Raw genomic sequence first — 18,172 nt, 5'->3', positions numbered from 1 at the left:
CTTTCTACCCCATCCGACAGTGTGGTTAATGTTAGGTGGCCTGTACACCGCTCCCACAAGTGACTTCTTGCCTTTATGATTTCTCATCTCTGCCCAAACTGCTTCGACATCGTGATCTCCAGAACTCAGGTCATCCCTCTCTATTGCGCTAATACCATCATTAATTAACAGAGCTACCCCGCCACCTTTTCCTTGCTTCCTGTCCTTCCAAAATGCCATGTAACCTCCAATATTCACATCCCAATCTATGTCGCCCTGCAGCCATGTCTCTGTAATGACTATCAGATCGTACTTATTTATTCTATTTGTGCTGTCAGTTCATTTGTTTTGTTTTGAATGCTCCATGCATTCAGATACAGAGCATTTAGTTTTGTCCTTTTATTATTTTTGTCACCTCTCGCCTTATTTGTTGATTTACTCTTTGATTTGTACATTCTGTCCCTTCCTGTCACAGTCTCTTTATCATTTCCCATATTTATACCTTTCTCTCTTGCCTTGTCTCTACTCCTTGATTCACCATATCTTCCCAAATTTGATTCCTTGCCCCCACTATTCAGTTTAAAACTGTCTCTACTTCCCTAGTTATGTGGTTCGCTAGAACACCGGTCCCAGCACGGTTCAGGTGCAGACCGTCCCAACGGGACAGCCACCTCTTTCCCCAGTACTGGTGCCAATGCCCCACGAACCAGAACCCACTACTACCACACCAGTCTTTGAGCTGTGCATAAATTTCTCTAATCTTATTTGTCCTCTGCCAATTTGCACATGGCTCAGGTAATAATCCAGAGATGATTACCTTTGAGGTTCTGCTTCTTAATTTGCTGCCTAGTTCCTCATACTGACTTTGCAGAACCTCTATCCTTGTCCTGCCTATGTCGTTGGTACCGACATGGACCACGATGACTGGATCCTCCCCCTCCCATTGTATGTTTCACTCCAGCCCTGAGCAGATGTCCTTAATCCTAACACCGGCAGGCAACACAGCCGTCTGGACGCTTGCTCTTTGCTGCAGAGAACAGAATCAATCCACCTTACTATACTGTCCCCTACTACCACTACATTCCTTTTTTCTCCCTCTTTGAGCCGCAAACACTTACTGCAGCCGTGTTTGCCCTGGATCACACTGGCATCCAGGAACTCCCACATGCTGCAGCTGTGACACATCACCTGTCCTGTCATCCTTAACGTGTTTCAATTAACTACTTAAATATTTGATTCAATTATTTATTTTACTGTCTATTTTATTAAGCTTACTACTAGTTTGTTTACTATTTTAAACGTTAGGACTAAAATGGAACTTAATCACTTACCAGATACTCATCAAACAGGTAGCTTCTTCCAAACCAATCAACTACCTGCCTGCCTGTGATGTCACAGCTTACCAGATCCTCACCAAACAGCTCCTTCCACTGCACCGAAGCAAGAACCAAATCCTGCAAACTCACCCCAGCAGCTCTCTGTTTCCCTGCTCTCACTCTCCATTGTGATGTCACTCTTGCTGTGCTTCTCTCTCTCTTGCTCTGTCTCAGAGTCTGTGCTTTTGACGCATTTCTGAACTCTCTGTTCCGTCGTGTTCCTCTGTCTCTGGTCCAAAATCTGACTCTGGTGGGATTTGAACCCACAACCTTTGAATATTTTTTAAAATCATTATTTAAAAGTCCAACACGCTATCCATTGCACCACAGAGGCATACATGTGCTGGACGACATCACCAAGGCCTTTGATCTTGTTAGCAGAGACGGATTCTTCAAACTGCGATGGAACATTGCCTGCCCTCCTGAACACTTGGGCGTCATTTCTTCTTTCCACGAGAACATGCACAGTTCCATCAGTTACAATGGAGCAACATCACACACTTTCAAGATCAGCAGTGGGGTAAAGCAGGGCTGCGCGCTGGTGCCAACTCTCTTAGGAACAGAGGAACATCGGAGGAGGCCATTCAGCCCGTTGAGCCTGCTCTACCATTCAATTAGATCATGGCTGATTATCTACCTCAATGCCCCTTTCCCCTGCTATCCCCATATCCCTTGATGTCATGAGTATCAAGATTTCTATCAATTTCTGTCTTGAACATGCTCAATGATTGAGCTGCCACAGCTCTCTGGGGTACAGAACTCCAATGACTCACCACCGTCTGAGTGTAGAAATTCAACCCTATCTCAGTTTTAAATGGCCTACTCCTTATTCTGAGTCTATGTCCCCTGGTCTTAGACTCACCAACCAGGGCAAACATCCTGTCGACACCCACACTATCACGCCCTGTAAGAATTTTGTCAGTTTCAATGAGATCACCTCTCATTCTTCGACAGTTTAAGGAATACAGGCCCAGTTTCCTCATGAGGCAATCCCACCATCCCAGGGATTAGTCTGGTGACCCTCTGTTTCACTCCCTCTATGGCAAGTATATCCTTCCTGAGATGAGGAAACCAAACTATTCACAATACTCCAGCGCGGTTTCACCAAGGCTCTATACAATTGCAACAAGACATCTTTACTCCTGCACTCATGACCCCTCGTGTGAAAGCCAACATACTATTTGCCTTCCTAATTGATTGCTGCACCTGCACAAGAGCTTTTAGTGTCTCAGGAACAAGGACACCCAGGTCCCTTTGGACATCAACACTTCCCGACCTCTCACCATTTAAGACATACTCTGTCTTTCTGTTTATTCTACCAAAGTGGATAACTTCACACTTATTCACATTATATTCCATGTTCTTGCCCATTCACTGAGCTGCTCCAGGTCCCCTGGAAGCCTCTCTACATCCTCCTCACAACTCACACTTCACCGAGCTTTGTGTCATCTGCAAACTTGGAAATATTACATTTAATCCCCACATCCAAATCATTTATTTCGGTTGTTAACAGCTGTGGCTCCAACACTGATCCTTGCAGTACCCCAATAGTAACAGCCTGCCATCCTGAGAAGGACCCGTTATTCCTGCTCTCTGTTTTCGGTCTGTTAACCAATTCTCAATCCATACCAGTATATTATCCCCAATCCTACATGCTCTAACTTTGTTTACTGACCTCCTGTGTGGGACCTTACCAAAGGAAAATGCAAATACCACACATCCACAGGTTCTCCTTTATCTGTTCTACAGGTAACATCCTCAAAAAACTCAACAGGTTTTTCAAACCTGTTTTTCTTTTCATAAATCTATGTTGACTCTGCCCAATCAAATCATTATTTTCTAACTGTCTACTTATCACATCCTTTATAATTGGCGTATTCTTCTCCATGCTGCTATTGTACGCTTTCTGTACTCAGATGGGCGAGTGCACCTGCACATCAGAGCTGACGACAAGCTGTTCAACTTGGCAAGACTGTGCGCCAAGACCAAAGTGGGTAAATTCCTAGTCTGTGAGTTGCTGTTTGCTGATGACGCTGTGCTGACATCCCATAATGAAGTTCACTTACAGCAGCTTGTATATCGGTTTTCCCTGGCCTGCAAGGAGTTTGGACTGACGATCAGCCTCAGGAAGATGAAAATTATGCGCCAGGATGTCGAGACTCCACCTTCCATCAACATCGACAACATCACTTTGGAGGTTGTCAACAGCTTCACATACCTTGGATCAACAATCACCAGAAATCTGTCCCTTGATACTGAAATCAGCACCAGGATTTCCAATTCTGCAGCTGTCATGTCAAAGTTGAGAATACAAGTGTAAACCGACAGCAAACTGACCATAAATACAAAGCTCCACGTGTACTCGGCTTGTGTTCTCAGCACCCTCCTTTATCGCAGAGAAGCATCAACAACTTATGCAAGCCAAGAAAAGCAGCTGAACAGCTTCCACCTCCACTGCCTCAGATGGATATTGGGCATCTCCTGGCAGGACAGAGTGCCCAATGCGGAAGTACACCAGCGTGCAGGGATCCGCAGCATGTTTGCCCTCTTGAGTCAGTGGTGGCTCTGTTGACTGGGTCAAATGAATGACGGTCACATTGCCAAATACATGCTCTATGGTGAGCTTGCTGTCAGCACGAGACCAACAGGTCAGGGAAAAAAATCAAGTCATTTGGAGAGGTTTGAGTTAATTAAGGAGAGTGGGCATGGATTTATAAGTGGAAGTTCATGCTTGACAAATCTAACTGCATTTTGTGATAAACTATCTGAGAAAGTTGATGAAGGGAATGCAGTGGGTGTTGTTTATTTGATAAAGTACCACTTGCAAACTCCACACAAGCAGTACTCAGAACTAAACCTGGGTCATTGGAGTTGTGAGATTGCAGTGCTCACCACTGCACCACCTTTTGAATGTGGATAGAATAAAAAGTGAGATTGGATGGACAGAAGCAGTCTGAAAAGATGGCTCAAACAAAAGGTGAAAACCCTGAAATGTTAACTCTGTTTCTCTCTCCACAGATGCTGCCCGAGGTGCTGAGCATTTCCTGCACTTTCTGTTTTTATTTCAGCTTTGCAGGATGTTGCTTTGATCAGAAAAAAATGGATGATCGGCTGTGGGTGCCAGTGAAATTCCACAGGAGGGAAAATAAACTTCACCGGCAGCGGCTCATTGGTTTAGGGGTATGATTCTTGCTTTGGGTGTATAAATAATTAACGTGTGAGAGTTCCTGAGTTCGAATCCTAAATGACCCTTTCTCTGTTGCTATTTTTAGTTGAAAGTCATCGATTGGTTTCAGCCTTCCAGAAAGCGGAATCGATTTCCATACTGAGCCTGCTTGAGGGCCGGGGAACTGGGTTCAAAGAGCTTGTCGACAACATTGAAATGAACAAAATATGCAAATCGTCAAGTGGGAAAATAAAGTTGCAGCAGTAACTAAAGGCGTGCTCAGGTCTGCAAATGAAACCTGACCCAAACTTGACAGCGCCACATCCCACCTGGTCCGAGTCCTTTCATTTTTTTCCCGTGCCCGAACCGACCACCAGAATGTTCAGTTAAACTTGCTTCCCTTTTTCACTTTTTCACTTGTGCAGATAAGCAACAAAAACTGTAACTGGACTTGAAAGGTTGTTTCAATGTACATTAAGATTCGAGCTACGTACCGGAGGTGATGAGCTGAAGATTGTTACCATAGAAGTTAGTGATTGTTAGGTCATTAGTTAAAGAGAAACTCATGGAGTTGTGCCCAGACAGGTTGTCCCACACTGTATTGATTAAAATATTGCCCGAAGGCTAGAAAATATCATTATACATTCCCTAGACTCCTGCTTTACAGGCTGAAATACTTGCTGCAAGTTTATCAAGAGAGCAGCTGAGATGCAGAGACCAGTAAGGTCTTGAGTGATTAATTATTATAAAATATACATTCTTATATTAAAGAGATTGTGCTCTACCTTCGATGGAATCGCTCACTGCAGACTAGTGCAGAGTGTTTCCCACCTTGACGTCCTGGCTGTCACTGGATCTTGAGTCCAGGCCTCCCTTGATTTAATATTTTAATCTGGTAAGTCAGATTTTACAAAAAAAAAATTATCTTATTTAAGACTGCTTCGTATTTAGCAGTGTCAAATGAATAAAGAAATTAAAATATATTCAAAATTATATATCAACTATTAAGTACTAATGCCGAGCTTTGTATATAAAACATGCCTCTTAATTTCATTAATTATCCATAAACACTGAGGCCACATTAAACTAAAAGCAGCGATTTATCAAGTCTGACACTTAATTGATTAAATATATTCCAAATTCAGAGCATAATTCATTGTCTTTCCCCTTTAAATCTCTTAATTTGCATTACAAGCCTCCTTTGCTTTACAATCTTTATTCAATACAATATGTTTTGAGGCAGGCACAAGACGTCTTGCCAACCCCTAACGGGATGCAGTCAATTCATTTGCAAACTGTGCAATTAAAGAAAAGGTTGAAGTTGCTATTAATGCAGATTGAAGCTGTTCAAATGATTTTGTCACCAAGAATACAAAGCACGAAGGAAAACCAAAAAATAAACCAAAACATAAAAAGGTTAAATTTGTGTCAGTGAAAAATAGAACTCATTAAAAACATCTTATTACACAACAGTGCAGCAACTGATTACATTGTAAATATTTCATTAAGATTAAAATGGCAAAGGCCTTCAACACCCCTAGAATCAGGAAAGGGCAAGAAAGGGCTAACTGGATAATTATGTCCCTGGGGCTGAGTTCTGCTACAATGTACACAAAAACTGTTTATTGAATAGTACACAGGAAGTTGAAATACCAAGCAGAGTCGGAAGTACACTTCAAAAGATCTGCGGTTTCCGGTGTTTCACCAACACAATTATAACACAAGGCATTTAGAGTGTTCGAGTGTGTCTGACCCAGCCCGGCCTGACCCGAGCCCGAATGCTGAACCCAAATGCTGAACCCGGAGGAGCGACCCAAACCCGACACATGTCATCGGGACCCTTCGGGTTAGGGTCAGGCAGGGAGCCATGTTCTAGCATTAACTGAGACCTAGCTCCAAAAGCAACAGTACTGTGTTCTGGTCTGGAATGGAATTCTTCTGTGTTTCTGTTTGGCTTGGATTGGAATTCTTCTGTGTTTCTGTTTGACTTGGATTTTCTTGTTTTTCACTTTGTCGATGCCTTTGAATAATTGTGGATCCTTCTTCAGGGTGTCTTCTTTCACCAGGTAGTTCTGACCTCTGATGATGTTGATCGTAATCAGCTTCAATTCGCTGATAGTTTTGGAACTGAGCAGATTTCCTTTGCTTGAGTCTATAACATGTAACTCAGTCTGACATGTGGACCCATGGGAGGATTTGAAAGCTGCCCTTGCATTGGAGCATACAGTTGCATCCATCCAAACAGAGGTAGAGTAGAAGTGACAGTTCAGTCTGTCGATCATGGGACGTTTAATCTCAGGGTTGTGAGTTTGAGTGCTATTTAGTTTTTCCCTTTTTTTAGGATTCATTAGCAGAGATTACAAGGAGTGTTTGAAATGAAAGTCAACAACAGTATGAGCAAGTCTCACTTTCATTCGGGACTCTTAACTCTCTGCTGTGAATGATTGAACTTTATCTCATTTCATTTTCAGCTCGGGGTCAGTGCAGCTCGGTGGCACTTCTGGCTGTCTCCCACTTCACAATCCATCAGTACTGAGAAAGCAATGGGGAATATTACTCACATGTTGTGTTCTGTAACCTTTCGGAAACAATTGAATGTATGTATTTTCTTCCAAAACAAAGACACAAAGACATTAACAATGTGGGGCTGAAATAGCTCAGTTGGGGGAGTGTTAGATTGAAGATCTAAAGGCAATTTCAATTCTTTATGCGTCCCATGCTTTGGTTCTGATTTTCCAGTTGCACAATTTGCTTTGAAATTATTTAACAAGCACCAGTGGATTGGATTTGAGAAACAACACAGAGTCATTTGCAGCATAGAAGGTGGTCGTTTGGCCTATCACGTCCATGCTGGCTCTCCCCGGAGCAATCTAGTCAGTTCCACTCACCAGCTCGGTCCCCTTCCTCCTGCAAGTTTCTTTCCTTCAAGTATCCATCCAATTTCCTTTTCAAATCATTGATTGTCTCTGCTTCCACCACCCACGGCATAAAAAGTTCCACCTCACCCAAGGATGTGAAATATTTATATCTTCTATATTTAGCTTATCCTCTATTTCAATGAGAAGAGACTGGCAGTCAACATGAAAGGCAACCCAAAAGTCCTTGAGCGGTATATAAGTAATAAGTGGGTAGTAAGAGGTGGAGTGGGACCTTATTAAGGACAAAGACGATAGTGTTTGCTGAGAGGTGCTGGGCAATGTTAATATACTTAATGAGTACTTTGTATCAGTGATCACTAAGGAAGTGGAATCTGACAAACTATCAGTCGAAGCGGAGAGAGTAGAGGCAATGGATAGGATACAGATTGAGAGAGGGAGGTACTAAAAAGACTGGCTATGTTTAGGGTATGTAAATCACCAGGTCCGGATGTCTTACATCCCAGGTTGCAAAAGGAAATGCTGATGCAGATAACGGAAGGGCTTGCTATAATCTTCCCTGGAAACAGGGGAGGGGCCAGAGGATTTAACAGTGGCAAATATGGCACCCTTATTCAAGAAAGGGTGTAAGGACAGTCCGGGTAACTACAGGCCAGTTAGATTAACAGTAGTGGTGGGTAAGGTTTTAGAAACAATAAACAGGGAAAAAATCAACAGTCACTTGCAGAGGTTTGAGTTAATTAAGGAGAGCGAGCATGAATTGAGAAATGGAAGTTTCATGCTTGACTAATCTTACTGCATTTTTTGATGAACTAACAGAGCAGGTTGTTGAAGGGAATGCAGTGGATGTTGTTTATATGGATTTTATGAAAGTTTTTGATAAGGTATCACATAAAAGGGTGGTTAACAAAATTGAGGTTCATGGAATAGGAGGATCAGTGTCCAATTTGATAGAAAATTGGCTTATGGATAGAAAACAGTGAGTCGTAGTAAATGGTTCTTTGTCAGACTGGAGGATAGTCGACAGTGGTGCTCCCCAGGGGTAAGTGCTAGAACCACTGCTTTTTTTGCTCCAGATAAATGACTTGGATCTTGAAATATAGAGTAGAATCTCAAAATATGCCGATAACATCAAACCTGGATGAGTGGCAAACAGTGAGGATGATATGAACTGCTCGCAACAGGACAGTGATCGGCTAGCAGAATGGGCAGACGAGTGGCAGATGGAATTTAATAGTGACTGATGTGAGGTGATGTATTTTAGCAGAAGGAATAGGGAGAGGCAATAGATACGCAATGCTACAGTTGTGAAGAATGTGCAGGAGTAGAGGGACTTGGGTGCATGTCCATCAATCTTTGAAGTTGGCAGGACATATTGCGAGAGTGGTGAGCAAAGTAGATGGGATCTTGGGCTTTATAAATAGAGGCATTGAGTACAAAAGCAGGGGAATTATGCTGAAACTCATAAAGCTCTGGTTTGGCCCCAATTGGAGTGTTGCGTTCAGTTCTGCTCACCACACTTTAGAAAGAATGTGCGGATCTTTGAGAGGATGCAGAGGAGATTTACCAGAATGGTTCCAGGAATAGAGGATTATAGTTTCAAGGTTAGGCTGGAAAAGCTAGGGTTGTTCTGCCTGTATCAAAGGAGATTGAGGGGAGAATTGATAGAGGTGTATAAGGCTATGACAGTTTTAGATAAGTTGGCAAGGAAAAGTTGTTCCCATTAACTATTGGTACAAGGACTAGGGGACACAGATTGAAGGTTTTGGACAAGAGATGCGGGGGGAATGTGCGGAAGAACCTTTTTACACAGTGATTGGTGATGATCTGTAACTCACTGCCCATGAGGGTGGAGGAAGTGGAAACAATCGATGATTACAAAAGGAATTTGGATGGGCACTTGAAGGAAATAAATTTACAGGGCTACGGGGATCGAGCAGACGAGTGGGACTGACTGGATCGCTCCCTGGAGAGCCGGCCAGGACTCGACGGGGCGAATGGCCTCCTTCTATACCACAAATGACTCAATGACTCGATGACTCTAAGTCACTCGCAGAGTCAAGACAACAGAGTGACGGATTTAACACAACATTATAAGTTATGTTTGTTTTGACAAAATGCAATAATAACTCGTCTCCACTCCTAGTGTTACTAAATCCCACACATTCACTATAATGTGAACAATTATTTCCTGTTGTGTCTCTCTCAGATTTGTAAACTTCACTGTATTGGAGTGAGGTGACATCTACTGGCAGGAAACAAGAACGGCAATTAAGCAGCAGAAACTCCACAGTCTGTCAGGGTTAAAGAAACATTGCAATGTGAGGAAATAGTGAAGGTGTTTGATTGGGTAGATGGAGACATGATTCCACTTGTGGTGGTGTCTGAAGCAAGGGTTGGAAATATGAAATTGTCATTCATAAAAGAAATGAGGAATTCATGAAAAATGTATTTACATAGTGAATCGTTCGAATGTGGATAGAATAGAAAGTGAGATTGGATAGACAGAAGCAGTCTGAAAGGATGCCTCAAACAAAAGGTGAACACCCTGAAACGTTAGCTGTGTTTCTCTCTCCACAGATGCTGCCAGAGCTGCTGAACATTTCCAACACTTTCTGTTATGATTTCAGCATTTACAGGATGTTGCTTTGATCTGAAAAAAACATGGAAGAACAGCTTTTCCACAGGAGCTAAAAAAACACATACTGTAAGTGGCTTGTTGGTTTAGGGGCATGATTCTCGCTTTGGGTGTACAATTGACAAGCATGCGAGGGGTCTCTGGTTCAACTGCCCGAGGAGCCCATTTTCATTTGTGTTTTTAGTTGAAGGTCATTGATTGGTTGCAGCCTTAAAGAAAGCGGAATTGACTTTCATACGAAGCCTGTTTGACGACCAGAGAACTGGATTCAAAGAGCCTGTCGACAAAATTGAAATGAACAAAATGTACAGATCACCAAGTGTGTGTATGAAGGTGGAGCAGTAACTGAGAGCTGGATGCAAAACAACACGACTAGTATCTGGTATGGAATGGATTCTTCTGTGTTTCTGTTGTTTGGTTTGGATTAACTCATCGATTTTCTTGTTTTACACTTTTTTGATATGTTTGAATAATTGTGGATCCATCTTCAGGGTATTTTCGTTCACCAGGTAGTTCTGACCTCTGATGATGTTGATCGTAATCAGCTTCAACTCACTGATAGTTTTGAAAGTGAGCAGATTTCCTTTGCTTGAGGCTACAACATGTCACTCAGACTGACATGTGGATCCATGGGAGGATTTGAAAGCCGCCCCTGCATTGGAGCATACAGTTGCATCCATCCAATAAGAGACTGAGTAGAAGTGACAGTTCAGTCAGTCGAACATGAGACTTTTAATCTCAGGGTTGTGAGTTTGAGTGCCATTCTGTTTTTCCCTTTTTTTAGGCTTCATTAGCAGAGAGTACAAGGAGTGTTTGACATGAAATTCAACAACAGTATGAGAAAGTCTCACTTTGATTCGGGAATCTTAACTCTCTGCAGCATCTCGCTGTGAAAGATTGAACTTTATCTCATTTCATTCTCAGCTCAGGGTCTGTGCGGCTCAGTGGGACTTCTGGCGGTCTCCCGCTTCACAATCCATCAGTGCTGAGAAAGCCATGGGGAATATTACTCACATGTTGTGTTCTGTAACCTTTCAGAAACAATTGAATGTATGTATTTTCTTCCAAAACATTCATTCTCAGTACTGGGAAAAATAGAGTATATGATTGACTGTTTCAGTAAGTGGGAAAAGGTAAAATATGTTGTGACCTGTGGAGAAATGGGATGAGAATAAATAGTGCCCTCCTCTGATTTCAATTGCACACACATCTGTGCTCTGGCTCTGTAGCTTAATTGGTTAAAACACCTACCTAACAAACAAGAAATCTTGAATTCAACTCCCAGCAGAGCCTTAATTCACAGTAGCAACATGCTTTAGAAGTTTCCTTACCTACGTTTACATCTGTGTCTTGTGAACTTCAACTCAGAATTCAAATTACATGTTGAGTTTCAGTCACAGAAAAATACAGCCTTTGTGAAGGATGTGAATTTGGAATGGCTGTTCCTCCTTCAGAAATTCAGTGCTGATACACCAAAGGCAACTCCTTTGACAGAAATTTGTTCACAGTTGCATTCAATCTGGAAAACAGCTAGACATTAATCTCACTGAAGGAAAGTGTGACCACGTTGTATGTTTCAGAGTGTTTAGGTCGATATGTGTTGCTTTTAACCGAGACTGGGACATGACGCAAGAGGGAGGGTTGATCTGAGGTTTGGAATATTTGCCAGTCAGGAACAATCCCATCTCTGATGGGATTGAGTTGATTTTCAACTGGCAGCTGTTACTGTTTCGATAAATCAAGTTCCCTCCACCCGTTTTCTTGGACAGACAGTGCAGTATAAGGATGTAATGGGTTAATGCTGAAGACAGTGGGATCAACCCCTCCCACTGTCAGAGTGATGATGTAACAGTCACATGAGATGAGGTTTGGGAGAAGAGAGAGCAGCAGCAAGGATGCTAGTTTAGGAGGCTTGATGACTGTGTATATAGTATTGTGTAAATTAGAAAAGAGTTCTTAGTTCTTTCAGCAGGAACTTTGTCCTGAAAATATCAAGAAACTCACAATTTTATTATTCAGGAGTTGGAACACAGGGATATTAACTCCAAGTGACAGTAGTGGTTTCATTTAACAAAAGAAAAGTTGAAAATAATATTGCTCATTGATTGAAATCCCCCAGTGAGGAGACAGTTAAACAGGTGATCTGTTGGGGCATCCTTCGATCCAAGGTTTCAGAAGCATTTAATCTCCCTTTTTGGTGAAATTCTCTGTTATTTGCATCTTTTTTTAATCCAACTTTGATGGGCGAGTGAAAAAACTGAAAAAAACTGAACTGTTCCATTTTTTCTTTTCTTCTTTCTTCCATCAGTTTCTCTTTTCTGTCCCAGATCAATATAATGATGAGAATCCCAATTTAATCTGCTGTTTTAATCATTCCAATCAAAATTCAACATTCCAATCAAATCGATTTGTTATTCCACAGTGTCTCTCCATGTGTTTTATTCTGTGTATTCTCTCACAGTCTGTTTGATGATCAATGTGACATCTCATTCTCTGTTCTGGTGAAGATCAGAAGCAGTGATATCCGTTTGCACCGCCCACCAAGTCGGCCTGAGGCTGTGCCTCACCGATCATGTGGAGTTAGGAACATAGGAGCAGGAGTCGGCCATTCAGCCCATCAAGTCTGTCCCGCCATTCAATATGATCATGGCTGATCATCCACTTCAATGCCCTTTTCCCCACACTTTCTTCATATTCCCTTATGTCATTTGCATTTAGAAATCTGTCAATCTCTGCTCTAAACATACTCAATGACTGAGCTTCCACAGCCCTCTGGGTAACAGAATTCCAAAGATTCACAACCCTCTGAGTAACAACATTTCTCCTCATCTCTGTCCTCAGTGGCTTCCCCCTTATTTTGAAATTGCGTCCCGTGGTTCTTGACTCCCCAACCAAGGAAAACATCTTAGCTGCATCTTATCACCTCTCATTCTTCAAAACTCTAGAGAATACAGTCCCAGTTTCCCCAATCTTTCTTCATAGGACAGTCCCACCATCCCAGGAACAAGTCTGTTGAACCTTCGTTGCACTCCCTCTGTGGCAATAATATCCTTCCTAAGGGAAGGGGACTGAAACTGCACACAGTACTCCAAGTGCAGTCTAACCAAGGTTCTTAACAATTGAAGCAAGAATTCAAGACTCCTGTACTCAAATCCTCTTGTGATAAAGCCTAACATACTATTAGCCTTCCTAATTGCTTGCTGCACCCGCATGTGAGCTGTCAGTGACTTATTGACATGGACACCCAGATCACCCTTATATTCGATACCTCAGCTAATAAAGGAAAGGATTCCATATACCTGCTGAACCACCTTATTGACCTGTACTGTGACCTTCAGGGATCTGTGGACATTCACTTCAACGTCCCTCACTTCCTCTACACCGTTCAGTGTTCTCCCATTAATTGTGTATTCCTTTGCCTTTTTTGACGCCTGCTCTCGCTGTTCCCTGCTCTCCGAGGGAACTCTTGCTCCCTCTCCTGGGCTCTTTATGCTCCATTGTTCTCACTGTTTCCCGCTCTCTTGATGGATCAATATTTATTTGCCTTGTGTTTAATTTAAAATATGGATTAACTGTATTTTACAGTTGTAAGTTGTATTTGGTAGTCCTGTGTAAGTTGTGGATTGGTATTTAATATTTAGCTCTGTGAAAACGATTGTGAATGAAAATATAACTTTCAATCTTATACATGGGCTGGTCTGCAAGCTCCAAGTCCTTCATTTTGTAGTAATGGAATTGATACTGTATCTTTCAGTCTTAATCTCTGTGGGATTTTTGAACTGGTATGTAATACATGACTTGGTCTAACGTCTGATGTACATTATTGGGATTCATAGGATCATAGGAAATAGGGGCATTAGGCCATTCAGCCCATCGAGCCTGCTCCAATATTCAAACAGATCGTGACTGATCATCTACCTCTACGCCATTTTTCCCTGCTATCTCCATATCCCTTGATCTTGTTAGTATTTAGAAATCTATCGATTTCTATCTTGAATATGTTCAATGATTGAACCTCCACAGCCCTCGGGGATAAAGAATTCCACAGATTTCCCACCCTCTGAGTAAAGAAATTCCTGCTCATCTCAGTCTCAAATGGCCTGCCCTTATTCTGAGACTGTGTCCCCTTGTTCTAGACTCACTAGACAGAGGAAACATCCTTTCCATATCTACCCTGTCACACCCTGTAAGAATTTTGTCTGTTTCAATGAGATCACCTCTCATTCTTCAAAACTCTCAAGAATTTAGGCCCAGTTTCTGCAGTCTCTCATCTTTCAACAATCCCACCATCCCAGGGGATTAGTCTGGTGAATCTCTGTTGCACTCCCTCTGTGACAAGTCTATCCTTCCTTAGATAAGGAAACCAAAGTTGCACAGAATACTCCAGGTGCGGTCTCAGCTAGACTTTATATAATTGAAGCAATACATCTTTACACATGTACTCAAATCCCTTTTCAATGAAGCCAACATACCATTTGCCTTCTTAATTGATTGCTGCACCATCACACTAGCTTTTAGTGTCTCATGAACAAGGACACCCAGGTCGCTTTGGACATCAACACTTCCCAACCTCTCACCATTGAAGAAATACTCTGTCTTTCTGTTTATTCGACCAAAGTGGAGAACTTCACACTTATTCACATTATATTCCATCTGCCATGTTCTTGCCCATTCACTTACCATGTCCAAATCCCCTTTGAATCCTCTTTGCATTCATTCTGTACCTTTCAATCATGTAAATTTTGTCTGTTCTATTTCAGATTTTATATTTAAAATGTGACCATGGTGACAGAGTTTATTCAGATCTGATAGTGGGTTTGTTTTTGGACTGCGATTGATGTATCCACCTTTCAGGTGAACTGAATTGGAGTGAAATGGAAACAAGTTCTGTCTCTCCTGCTGTTGTTTGACTGTTGGATTGAAAATGTGTCTCTCGACTTTGGGATCAGTGTATGTCGAGGAATCACCACATCCATTCAGGTTCCTTCATGTATTTTCCTGCAGGAATGAAAGAACTGGTGAGGTAGAAGATACAAAAGCGATCAATGTAATCGTCCCAATAATAATCATGATGAACAATCACAAAATGAAAACCAGAAACACAAACAGTGTCAGTGTCTGACTCCACTGCAGTACTGCAGTATTCAGCTTCTGTTTACCAGGTGTTTGCAGTGGATTTACAACAAGTTTGTGACATTCAGAAACAACACAAGCCCTGCACTGCTCAATGACTGGGACTGTCCGATAGAGCAGTGACCTTTGCACAGTCACATTTGTATTTCAACGGAAAACAAGCAGCCACTATTTAAAATATGCCTTTCACACTTCTCACCTGGTGTCTGCAATAAATGTTCTTTGTCTAACTGTCCACATCGTTATTTTGCGGCTATTTTCCCCCCACTGTTCACAATCCAACAAACAGTGAGAGACTGGAACTAAAGCAGGAAAATTCCCTCTCCTTTGGGTGGTGAAATTGTCAGTGATTTTCAATAGTGATTTCTTCCCATTGTGTCTCCCTGAGCCTGTACAGACACTGTCCGAGAATGAACTCTCCCTTCCCCGTGTCCCCGGCTCACTCCATGTTCTGGGAGCAGCTCCTGCTCCACAGTGTCTGTTACAAACACTCCCCGACTCCCCCTCAACTTCCCACCACTCAATGCTAATCTCTGAGCACATCTGCGGACACGCTCCCAAAGCAGTGGCTGCTGGAAGCAGATGCTGTTTGTTCCCTTCCCCCGGGACCGGGAAGTCTCCATTAGCAGCTGATTTAAAGCATCTTCCCCTGATTGAGTGAATGGCCTCACAGACTGGGTTGGGGAAGGATGCGCATGCGCTCCACTCCTCATTGTGACGTCTCACTGGGGGCGGGGTTATGTCACGCGTGCGCAGATCTTTGCAGCAATTCAGCATTCAAACATCAATGGGAACTTTCCCCATTTCACCCTCATCAAAGTCCCAAAGAAAGTGAAGAGGGGCTTGGGCTGGAGGGAGGGAGGTGCGGGGTAGGGGGAACCTAGAACCCAGAAAGCTGCCCACTTGCCCCATTTAGATGCTCAATTTGCGGTCATTCCCTGCAGGGGGTTTGTTATTATTGTGCCCCTCCTGGTAAAACAATCCGATAGAAAGAGGGGAGAAAGGAGGGAGCCGGTGTGTTTGCTGGGACCTTGCAGAATTCATTTCAGCAGCAAAAGTCCCGGGTTATATTAACCCGAATGAAACACGCTGTCAGTGAGAGGAAAACCGAACGGCCCTTTTCATCTTTTCATTGGAAACAAAGTAGAGCCGGAAGTGCGGCGAGCAGAGCAGACACACAAGCTCAATGACAGGAGAGCTCGGCCGTCCCTGAGTTTCAGCTCCCGGCTCTTACATTTCCTCATCCACACTGTCTTTACTGTGGATGTTCAGGGGTTCCTTGTCGGATCTGAGGACTGTATCCATTAAACATTCTGAGTCAGGAGATCCACACACTCTCTGTTATCAAGATTTATGGGCAGGAATGTTTCAAAACTTTGTCTATTAAATCATTGTATTATTCACAGAACTAATGAGGCAATCGGTTCATTATTCAGGCCTTGAACTTGGTTTGGGTAGACCGAAAACTGAGAGGTTCAGCACCTTTCCACTTCTTCACCAACATAACTAATTTTTTTGATGAAGTAACAGAAAAGGTTGATGAAGGGAAAGCAATGGATGTTGTCTATATGGATTTTAAGAAAGCGTTTGACAGACTACCACATAAAAGGCTGGGTAACAAAACTGAGGTTCCTGGAATAGGAGGGTCAGTATCTGCTTCGATTAAAAAATGGATGAAATATCAAGAAAAGCGAGTTGTGATATTTGGTTGTTTTTCAGAATGGAAGATGGTGAACAGTGATGTCCACAAGGGTCAGTGTCAGGACCACCATATATATAAATGACTTGAATATTGGAATCACAGAATCACAGAATTGTTACTGCACAGAAGGAGGCCATTTGGCCCATCGTGTCTGCACTGACTCTCCAAATGAGCAATTCACCTCATGTCACTTCCCCGTCTTCTCCCCATAATCCTGCACATTCTTCCTTTTCAGATAACAGTCTAATTCCCCTTTGAATTCTTCAATTGAACCTGCCTCCATCACATTCTCAGGCAGTTCATACTTTAACCACTCGCTGTGTGAAAAAGTTTTTCCTCATGTCGCTTTTGCTTCTTTTACCAATTACTTTAAATCTGTGCCCTCTCATTCTCGATCCTTTCACAAGTGGGAACAGTTTCTCCCTATCCACTCTGTCCACACCCCTCATCATTTTGAATATCACTATGAAATCTCCTCTTAGCCTTCTTTTCTCCAAGGGAAACAGTCCTAACTTCTCCAATCTATCTTCATAACTGAAATTCCTCATCCCTGGAACCATTCTCATGAATCTTTTCCATAATCTTTCCAATGCCTTCACATCTTTCATAAAGTGTGGCACCGAGAACTGGATGCAGTACTTCAGCTGAGTCTAGTGTCTCATACAAGTTCAACATGACCTCCTTGTTCTTGTACTCTATGCCTCTATTACTAAAGCCGAGGATACTGTATGCTTCATTAACCACTCTCTCAACCAATGACATATAACCCCAGTCCCACTGCTCCTGCACCCCCTTTAGAATTGTACCCTTTATTCGATATTGTCACTCCATGTTCTTCCTACCGAAATGAATCAATTCACATTTCTCTGCATTGAACTTCACCTGTCATCTGTCCTCCCATTCCACCAACTTGTCTATGTCCTTTTGAAGTTCTACACTATCATCCTTACAGTTCACAATGCTTCCAATTTTCGTATCATCCATAAACTTTGAAATTCTGCCCTGTACACCAAGGTCTAGGTCATTAATGTATATCAGGAAAGGCAAGGGTCCCAACACTGACTCCTGGGGAACTCCACTACAAATCTTCCTCTCGCCCGAAGAACATCCATTGATCACTACTCTTTGTTTCCTGTCACTCAGCCAATTCCATATCCATGTTACTACTGTCCCTTTTATTCCACGAGTTATAACTTTGCTCACAAGTCTGTTGTTTTGCATTGTATCAAACTTCTTTTGAAAGTCAATAAAAGCAAAATACTGCAGATGCTAGAAATCTGAAATATAAACAAAAAGTTCTGG

The 18,172-nt window shown here is 42.4% G+C and overlaps 1 non-coding gene across 1 annotated transcript; it reads right to left on the bottom strand.

Moving 5' to 3' along the window:
- Positions 1 to 1,597: 1,597 nt before the first annotated feature.
- On the bottom strand, positions 1,598 to 1,689 carry trnak-uuu (transfer RNA lysine (anticodon UUU)). Its single transcript is given in 2 exon segments — positions 1,598 to 1,633; positions 1,653 to 1,689. It is a non-coding gene; the product is annotated as a tRNA-Lys (tRNA).
- Positions 1,690 to 18,172: the final 16,483 nt, after the last annotated feature.

Source organism: Heterodontus francisci, unplaced genomic scaffold, assembly GCF_036365525.1.
Source record: "Heterodontus francisci isolate sHetFra1 unplaced genomic scaffold, sHetFra1.hap1 HAP1_SCAFFOLD_43, whole genome shotgun sequence".
In the NCBI taxonomy this organism is placed as follows: domain Eukaryota; kingdom Metazoa; phylum Chordata; class Chondrichthyes; order Heterodontiformes; family Heterodontidae; genus Heterodontus; species Heterodontus francisci.
The sequence above is the reverse complement of the archived record's forward strand: the minus strand, read 5'-3'. Positions and strand labels throughout refer to the sequence as shown.